Source organism: Vulpes vulpes, chromosome 1 (genome assembly GCF_048418805.1).
Source record: "Vulpes vulpes isolate BD-2025 chromosome 1, VulVul3, whole genome shotgun sequence".
Classification (NCBI taxonomy): domain Eukaryota; kingdom Metazoa; phylum Chordata; class Mammalia; order Carnivora; family Canidae; genus Vulpes; species Vulpes vulpes.
Window position 1 is genome coordinate 177,011,206 of NC_132780.1, and position 10,600 is coordinate 177,021,805.

The following is a 10,600-nucleotide window of genomic DNA, read 5'->3' on the forward strand; positions in this document are numbered from 1 at the left end:
TTGATAACCCCAACATAGTACCAAAATATCCCCCAAAATGGAGTTCAGGTTTGATCAAAATGTAAACCCCAGGTGTGACTCTAGAATTATAAAAGATAGGCAGGAGGAAAAGTCACTCTAAACAACTATCTGATTGCTCAGGCCTCACCTGTGAGAACGGGGATGGGGAAAGTGGAGAAATCTACATGCATCACTGAACTTGAGAACACTGCTTGAGACTTCTGGGACAGCTACTGTCTCCCAGCACTGCCCAACTTCCCAGACAGCTGCTCATAGAGTTTGGGCACATAGTCATCCCCTTCCGCCTGGTAACACGTGCCAGCCACCAGGGGCCCAAGCTCGTACTTTTTGCAAAAAGATGCCACTTTGAATTTGCCACAGTGGTCTCCAGATCGGTTGCCGAGAATGGGCTCATCACACTTCAGTGGCCCACTCTGCTCGTATACCAGCCAGATGTATCAATGAAGGCCTGTGCCCTTGGGAGGCCCAGAGCCGACATAATCAGAAAGGACTGTGCCACTGCTAATGTCGTTGCTCTTCATGTTGACCACCAGAAAATGGTGCCATTCCCTGTATTTGGGGTCCTTCCTGCTGGGAGCATCCGGATCTGTCAGGACCAAGGTGTAGAGTTTACCTGGATCAAGACCATCCCATGCAATACTGGTGGGCAGGTTCTTTTTATTTATTTATTTATTTATTTATTTATTTATTTTTTTGGTGGGCCGGTTCTTAACCTGGGTGGGCATCAGCACTTTGCCCAGCTCGTCGACCTCCATCCCGGTGTGTTTGACATGCAGCGCATGCTGCGGCTGCTCCTCCACTTCCTGCAGGGTCAAAGACCTGGACCACTTGCCGAGGTCCACCAGCATCACGGAGCTGAGCAGATGAGAGGGAAGACCGACTTCCAGCAGTCAGCAAACTGGCCAGAGGAGGCGTGGGCCCAGCGCCTGGGGAAGCGCAGGCCAACTTTCATATCTTAAAATAAAACACTAATAGTGCTGTATTTCATTTTTGGCTTAAGATATAAACCAATGACTTTCTACTCTGAAGATGAGGTTTTAGCTGTATTATTATCCATACCTCCCCTATAAACATATATATACACAAATATTATATACATATATTGGCCTTCCCTATCCTCTTAATGTAGTTAAAAGTTTGGATTCTATTGATATTTGGTGATTTGCATGTAATCACTTGTACTATGAATATATTCTTTCCTGTACTTTTGCTCTTCTTTGGAATTAATAATTGCCTTGCTCTTTCCTTGACTTCATTTTCTTTGCTTCATTTTCCATTTACCCAGCATTTATTCATCCCCAAGCTCTCTGACAGAAGCACATCTCTTCTCAATTCTTTTGAACATATCGAGGATTCTATTGATTTTGTCTTTTTCTTGACAATCTTCCACTCCTCCCCAGAATCTTCTGTCTTCCTACTGCAGTCTGGGCTACTACACTCCTTAGGTTACCTGTATAGCTGTCACCCTGAGCTCATTTCTTACCCTTGTCCTGGAAATTCCTTTCATCCCTCTCTTGTATGGGAGGAGTTTCCTAGATCTCATGTCTTATTCTTTCTTGGTTTACTCACTTCAACGAAATGACCCTTGTGTAGCTTCCTGAGAAAAACTGCATATAGAGTAAATGTCTTGAGCTGTTATGTATTTGAAAGATATTTATTCTACCCTTATCCTTGATTGAGGCTGCTAGAACAAAGTACCATAGATTGGGGTCCCTGAGTGGCTCAACGGTTTAGCATCTGCCTTTGGACTGGGGCATGATCCTGAGTCCCCGGATCAAGTCCCACATCCAGCTCCCTGCATGGAGCCTGCTTCTCCCTCTGCCTGTGTCTCTGCCTCTCTCTCTCTCTCTCTCTCTCTCTCTCTGTGTGTCTCTCATGAATAAATAAATGCAGTCTTAAAAAAAGAAAAAGAAGTTGATTGTAAACTCTGTGTGCACGGTATACATTATTGGCTAGTGGACACCACTACAGAATGATGTGACTGGGCTGCATCTTAAAGAACCTCTAATGTTAGTGTTTAACCTAGTCACATATATATGCAAAATAACTATAAATGGTAACTTACTGGTTAGGCCATAAAATCACACTCTTCTCTCCTCTGAAGCTCAAAAAGCTGGTGACATCATTTTAGATATGGCATTTATAGCAATGAGTCATATCTGGCTGTGAGTCATAATCAATATCTCGGAGAAAACTTGGCAAAACATCAACATCCCCACTTCATTCTGAGCTCCTCTGTGAAGTTAGTTCTGCTTGTTCTTCAGCAGCTCTGCAATCCAAACATTCTTTTGGTCTTTGTATGTTCAGGAATTTTTAAAATGATATGACCCAGGGAATGTTAGTTTTCTTGTACAAACCTTAAATTTTCAAGGATAAAATAAAGACATAGTAAAGATAATTCAAGCAATGTTGATCTGATCATTTTGTACAAACCTTGTTTCTGGATGTCATAAGGACATGAAATGTTCTTTCTTACGAAGAGTTAACAGAAACTCATTGGCCAAATCTCATTTTTCTTTTTATGTTCTGAGGTTACAAACTACAGGAAAAAACTGTACAATCTCACTTTGGCTTGAAAATAACAAGCATTTCTCTAAGACAAATACTCATTTTGTAGCCTTTTATAGAGCCCTAGTGTCTGAAATTCTACTGTATCATATCACCTTAAGTTCAAATTCTATAAAAATTGGAGTACTGGAATATTTTGTAAAAATGAAATATGCTCTTTTCTTCATGGACTCTTAGTTATTTAAAAGGATAGGATTGAATTGATTACTGTGGGACCTGAAGAATAAATATTTGGTAGATATGTTTTAACCCATTTTCAATTTATCTTAAATTTTTTTGGGAGGAGTTTTCTATCTTCTGGAAATGTCAAATGAAATAGTCAAAGATAACCAGAACAATTAGACAAACAGACTTTCATGTTTTTGCACTGAACAAGAGTAAGAATACTTTTTCTATTAGGGCTTCATAGGCAAATAAAAAACAACTTAACTATTTTAGAGTTCTTTCGTTTTTGAGAGACAAACCAAAATTTTAATTCACTTGACTTTAAAGTGAAGACCAGGAATGCCTGGGTGGCTCAGCGGTTGAGCGTCTGCCTTTGGCCTAGGACATGAACCTGGAGATCCGAGATTGAGTCCCAATCGGGCTCCCTGCATGGAGCCTGCTTCTCCCTCTGCCTGTGTCTCTGCCTCTTTCTCTCTCTGTCCTTCATGAATGAATAAATAAAATCTTTAAAAAAAAAAAAAAAAAGTGAAGACCATCAAAAATAAAATCTTACTTAAAAAAAGAAAAAAGAACACTTAATTTGGGATCTCTGGGTGGTGCAGCGGTTTAGCGCCTGCCTTTGGCCCAGGGCGCGATCCTGGAGACCCGGGATAGAATCCCGCGTCGGGCTCCCGGTGCATGGAGCCTGCTTCTCCCTCTGCCTATGTCTCTGCCTCTCTCTCTCTGTGACTGTCATAAATAAATAAAAATTTAAAAAAAAAGAACACCTAATTAAATCACAGCAGTTTTATTTTCTCCCCAGATTGCTCCCTCCAGATTTTCATGTTCCTGTCGACGCTATTATTTCTCTCCAAATCAATCAGATTTGAAAGTTCGGGAGCCATCTATTTTATTCTGGTTTCTCTCTACCTCTTCTCACCCTCTCACACCCCAAGGCCAGTCTGGTGTCTCTGCTGGACTCATCTTGTCAGCCACCAAATCTCAGGCCTTTACCTCCATGTTCACCTTTCCATGTTCTTAGACCCTGTTAGCCTGAGTCTGCAGGTGCCTCACAGCTGTTCTGGCCATTTGTCTCACTGCCTTCAACCTATTTTTATTTTTTTTTTAAATATTTTATTTATTTATCCAACCTATTTTTAGAGGAGTTTTCTGCTTATTTGACTAGAGAGTCAGGTAAGTAAAGGAATGAAATGAGCTGGCTGAGCACAGGTCTTATTTGAAAGGACAGCCTCCACTCAGCTTCAGCTAATTGTTGCTTCACCAGGGATGATGGGACAGTGTCACTAGAAATCCAGCTTCCCAAGAATAGTCAGAGATCCCTCATTTCCATAGGTTCTCTCACTTCCTTTGGATTCCTGGGAATTGTAGGTACCAGAAAAGAGAGATATTTAGTTTTTTTTTTTAATTTAATTCTTTAAAATTAATTTCAATTTGCCAACGTATAGTAAAATATGCAGTGCTCATCACATCACCTGCCCTCCTTCATGCCCATCACCCGGTTACCCTATCCCCATCCACTTCTACTTCAGCAACCCTCAGTCCATATGATAATTGGCTTTCTTCAACTGACTTATTTCACTTAGCATTTTATCCTCCAGTTCCATCCATGTTGATGTAAATGGTAGGTACTCATCCTTTCTGTGACTGAGTAATACTCCATTCTATATATATACACCACATAGGAAGAGAGATATTTTGGACCTGAAAGGTAGGTTATGAAATGTACTGGACTGGCCAGACTTCTCAATGCTTGTCATGTCCACAGTCCCTGAAGTGGCCCTAAGTGGTTCCTTATTCACAGATGCTTTATCATCCTGGTTCATCATCCTTGCCAAGAGCCACCAAGAGAAGGTCAAGTAAGAAAGTTCTGTTGAACCAAGATGATGGTAATGAATCATACAATCTAGACCAATCCAAACTATACTAATCAGTTCCTCTTTCTCTGGAATTTGAGCCTTAGATAAACAGTGAGTTAATTGGTAGTGCTAGTGGACGTGGAAATATATGAGAAACACAAACAGAAAGAGTAGTTGAATCACGGGAATGCCAGAACATTTAGAGTAAGGATCAACAAACATCTGCTAAGAGGTGACAAAATAACCTAGTAATTAAGGTGCACGGCATCCTGAATAAATTGTGAGTTTCCAAACTTCATTCCAAGTCTGGTAGGCACTATACTGTCATTCCTGTGTCTCTCTTGAGTTCTGAGCATGAAGGTTTTCATTGCTCCTCTGAGGCCTGGTATATATCTTGTCTTCCTTATGTCTATGTGGGCATACCCTTAAAACAAATACACCATTACATCAGGAACCTGAGTGAATTCTTGCAATGATAAAAACCTAACAATGTATGCAATGTTCTTTAAAACAAGGTTTTAGTCAAACCTTGGTAAGTTAGAAAATGCTTGTTCTAACTGCTTCTCTTCTGTGGTCCTCTCTGCCTTCTCCATTTGTTTTGATGTAGAAAGTCACTCTGGAATACTTATAAGAACACTACTTAACTAAAAATACATCAATAAGTCAATAAAAATGTGCCAATATTGTACAGAGTACATTATGTCACACACACAAAACTGGCATTAAGGTTTTTTTTTTTTAAGTTTTTATTTATTTATTCATGAGAATCACACACACACACACACACAGAGGTAGAGACATAGGCAGAGGGAGAAGCAGGCTCCTCACAGGGAGCCTGATGTGGGACTCAATCCCCAAACCGGGATCATGGCCTGAGCTGAAGGCAGACACTCACCGCTGAGCCACCCAGGTGTCCCTGGCATTAAGTTTTTGATGACTTGATCAAGAGTAATTGCAAGTAGGGATGGATCTGGATGTTCCAAGTTTTACAAGGAGCTTAAATCATGAAAAAGATAGTAACTCTGCAGAGTTACAAAACACTCTAGAGCAGGAATTATACTCCAGTTCCATGGTTTCAATATTTAAGGAAGGGGAGATAAAGTCAGAGTGATAATGAGAATAATAGGAAAAAATTAAAAGATTAAAAAAGTGAGAAAGACATAAGAGACAAAGAGGGACTAAAGAGATCAAGGTTAATGAAGTGATTATACACTTAATAACTGAGAAGACATATAAGGATTATACACAAGGGCACAATTGCAGTCCAAGTGAGAGGGTTAAAATTTCAAGATTATGAGACGGTTGGGTGACTCAGTGGTTAAGCCTCTGCCTTTGATCAGGGCGTGATCCTGGAGTCCTGGGATTGAGTCCCACATCGGGATCCCTGCATGGAGCCTGCTTCTCCCTCTGCCTGTATGTCTCTGCCTCTCTCTGTGTGTGCCTCTCATGAATAAATAAAATCTAACAGATAAATAAATAAATGTTAAGTTGGGAAGACTACATTTTTTTAGTGATGGGATAAATGTTTTAAAAGATTTCATAGTGATAGAATTAGAATTTTTAAAAAATCAATATAGACTCATGACTTTGAAATGCCTTCCAATTTTGTCCAAAAAAAAAAAATGGCCTAGCAGTGATGTTATTCTAATCCCAATCTGCACTCCTGCAAAACAATCTCATATTCATCTTTGATGCCCAGACTTTTCCACTACTATTTTCTTCATTTAAAGGAACTAAGGTTCTTTGTAAAATAGCTCATTTTGTGTTTTGGTTAGAGAAAGATGGGGATCTTGTGTATTTAAAGCAAGAATGTTTTCAAAAATGTTTGGGAGAAGTGCTGAAGAAACCATAGAACCATCTTAAAAGGACTTTTACTGGCCAAGATCTAAAGATTTAATCAAAAAAGGGAAAATGATTATAGATGATTGCAACTTTGTTAATCTATGAAAGTCCATAATGATTCTCCAAAGGAAAAAAAGTTTACAATTTAGTGCCAGGTAATTTAGCTATAAAAGATAGTGTGGGGGATGCTTGCCTGGGTGGCTCAGCGGTTGAGCATCTGCCTTCAGCCTAGGGCGTGATTCTGGAGTCCCAAGATCAAGTCCCGATCGCTCCCTGCATGGAGCCTACTTCTCCCTCTGCCTGTATCTCTCTCTCTCTCTCTCTTTGTGTCCCTCATGAATAAATAAATAAAATCTAATAAATAAATAAATAGTCTTTAAGAAAAGAGTGTGGGGTACCTGGTTGGCTCAGTTGGTGGAGGGTGCAACTCTTGATCTCAGAGTTGTGAATTTGAGTCCCATGTCGGGTGTAGAGATTGCCTGAAAAAAAAAAAATTGGGGATGCCTGGGTGGCTCAGTGGTTGAGCATCATGTCTTTGGCTCAGGGCATGATCCGGTGGTCCTGGGATCGACTCCCACATCGGGCTCCTGCATTGAGCCTGCTTCTTCCTCTGCCTCTCTGTGTCTCTAGTGAATAAATAAAATCTTTAAAAAAAAAATCTTTTAAAAAAAGAAGATAGTGTCTGTGATTATACAGATATATTCGTATTTTAAACATTTTTGTTTATTTGAGACAGAGGGAAAGGCATGCAAGAGAGAGCACAAGCAGTGTAGAGGAAGAAGAAGACTGCCCATGGAGTGGGGATCCTGAGGCAAGGTCCATCCCAGGACCCTGGGATCACGACCTGAGTTGAGGGCAGACGCTACTGAGCCACCCAGGCGCCCCTAGATATGCTTTTTTTTTTTAAGTTGAATAAATATAGAGTTATATGTATGAGGTTTTTTTAAAAAATCTAAAACATATATTAGTTTACAAAGTATAGGCATGCCTTTTCTCTAATTGCAACAGTAGGGAAGGATGAGTAGAAGAAATTGGAAATCAGCCAAGCAGTCCTAGAAGAAAATATTAACTATACCAAGAACAGAAAGAACTGCTCCACATCATTTGTCACACATAACAATTGGGTAGAAAGGAGATACAACATTTAATCAGGAGTGGGGCAAAATGATCAAGTAGAAAAATAATTCCATAATGTGTTTCACAATAAGAATATGCTAAATGTCCTGAAGATAGCTAATTTCCCCTCCCTGTCTCATGAAAGGTGAAAACTTTCAATGATCCTATTAATTGTAACAAATGAATGAGACCAAATCAGATTGCAAAAAATGAACAACCTAGCTGAATATGTAATGATAAGAAACTGGATTCTGTAAGGTGGCCAAATGAAACCTAAAAACTACATCATTTCAGGAAAGGCATTAGGTTGCATTCTGTGAATGGCAAGGATTTAAAAGGTTTTATCAGCGTATGAAAGGAGAGCCAGCCAGGAGGCACCACCAAGCCTATGACCCAACTAAGATTTAAATTGGTTGAAACCCCAGCTGGTCTAAATAACATGCTTTTTCTTTTGGTTTTATATCTAGGACAAAATAGAATCAAGTCTCTATAATATTACTGTACCCCAGGGCTGCCACTGCTCCTTTGACACCGTGTACCAATAAGAAAAAGACATCTCTTCCTCCAGGTAGCCTCTGGAAAGATAGCTTTTAAAAGCAGAGTGAGAACTGTAGTTCAGGCCTCCCTTCCCCCTTTGGCCAGGCGCCCTCGTGCAAAGCACAGCCTGCACAGGTCTGTTCCTTTTAGGAAGTTTTAAGAAATAAATGTGGTAAAATTACTGCCACCCCAGAAAGGTATAAGGATAAGAATCACAGAGACATTAACTTCAACCTGTGGTAATGGTATGTTAGTAGCAATTTAAGTATCAATTTTGTCATTATTGTGAAATTTTGTGCATATTGTTTGCTTCTAAACATAAACCTAATAATTTTAATTAATATTGTCAGACTATGTTGATAAAATAAGGTTTGTGATCAATGCTTAAATGTCTGGGAAAGTTGCAGTTGTTAAGTTTAAACATTTTGATTTCCTAGTTGTGTTCAGTGTTTACAGGAATTTTATTTCATAGATATGAAAGATTAAAAATTTGGGCATCAAGGTAAGTATAAATTGGAGTGTTCCTCTTTTCACACGTGTCCCTTAGAGTGTGGACATTTAAGATCTAAGTAGTAATAGGTAGAGGAAATGGAAATAAAGTCACAATGAGGGGGGGAGAAAAATACTAAGAAAAGGAGGACAGAAGGATGATATTAAAGGCAGAGAAAGGGAGAGGACAGAAGTAAAATGTAAGAGACAAAAGCAATAGGAGAGCAGAGGAATTCAGAGGGCTCTAAAGGGTTAATGTAGGTCAACTGCTTATTTCATACACGGTTTTTATTTTTTATTTATTTTTTATTTTTTTAAATCTTTATTTTTTAATTTAATTTTTTTTTTAAAAAATTTATGATAGTCACACAGAGAGAGAGAGAGAGACAGGCAGAGACACAGGCAGAGGGAGAAGCAGGCTCCATGCACCGGGAGCCCGACATGGGATTCGATCCCGTGTCCCCAGGATCGCGCCCTGGGCCAAAGGCAGGCGCCAAACCACTGCACCACCCAGGGATCCCCATACACGGTTTTTACCTCTTTGTTCTTTAATATCTGGTTTACTTTTCAAGTGTTTATTTAAAAACAAAAAAGGTGGGGGGGGGGCAGCCCGGGTGGCTCAGCGGTTTAGCGCTGCCTTCTGCCCAGGGCCTGATCCTGGAGACCCGGGATTGAGTCCCTCGTTGGGCTCCCTGCATGGAGCCTGCTTCTCTCTTTGCCTCTCTCTCTCTCTCTCTCTCTCTCTGTGTCTTAGGAATAAATAAATAAAGTCTTAAAAAAAAAAGCTTCCTCTAAAGAAACTGTTGACTTAGAAATAAAATCAAGATATGCACTGGGACAAAAGTCCTTTAAGAACCCTGAGAGTCAGAGGATCCCTGTGTGGCTCAGTGGTTTGGCACCTGCCTTAGGCCCAGGGTGTGGTCCTGGGGTCCCGGGGTCCTGGGATCAGGATTGAGTTCCGGGATCGAGTTCCGCATCAGGCTCCCTGTGTGGAGCCTGCTTCTCCCTCTGCCTGTGTCTCTGCCTCTCTCTCCCTCTGTCTCATGAATAAATGAATAAAATCTTAAAAACAAACAAACAAACAAAAAAACCTGAGAGTCCTCCCAAAAGTTTCTTTATACTTGGAATATGTTGGTACCTCCATGATTAGCCCTTTGGGCCCAGACAAGAGTATCTGACCTTTTCCTTTATATCATATAGCACAGATGAAACCAGGTTTGACTATCAAAATTAGGCTTTCCTAAAGACTAGGATCTATAGGGACTATACCTGAAAAATAACATGAAATCCAATTATCTGGTTTATAAAACCTGGATTATTCTCTTCTGGTGATCCATTCCTACTCCCTGTCTCTTCATGGTGGGCACCATCTTAGTGCCCATCACCCAGGTGATCACAGCTGCAAGGCTACCTTTCTCAATGTACAGGATCCAGGGCCTTACATGACGCCTACCCTTCAGGCCTATAAACTACATATCGTAATAACTCTAACATTCACCCAAGAGATACACACAGATAATAGTAGATCTCTTCCATCAAGGGCCCCTCTGAACTACCAGTGAGTAGCCCCCTGGAGAGTAGATTATTCTCCAGGACAGTGTGATATTAACCCCAGATAAAGCCAAACCTTAGTGTGGGATATGATGAAAAGAGAAGTAAGCATTGGGAGTTCAAGGGACTTTAGTCCTTGACCCATTCTGTGACCTTTAGATAACTTTTTAAAATGATTTTATTTATTTATTCATGAGAGACAGAGAGAGGCAGAGACACAGGCAGAGGGAGAAGCAGGCTCCCTGCAAGGAGCCCAATGTGGGACTCAATTCCGGACCCTGGGATCAAGCCCTAAGCCAAAGGCAGATGCTCAGCTGCAGAGCTACCCAGGTGTTCCTAGATAAATTATTTTATCTTTAGAGGCTTTATTTGTATGATAGGGAAAATAGAACTCATCTCTAAAGGATTAGGATTAGAATAAAATGAATTAGCTGAAGTGCTCTGAAAAAGTATAA

General features: G+C 40.3%; 1 pseudogene; it reads right to left on the minus strand.

Moving 5' to 3' along the window:
• Positions 1-93: 93 nt before the first annotated feature.
• On the minus strand, positions 94-884 carry LOC112908387 (phosphatidylethanolamine-binding protein 1 pseudogene; annotated as a pseudogene).
• Between the last annotated feature and the right edge of the window lie 9,716 nt (positions 885-10,600).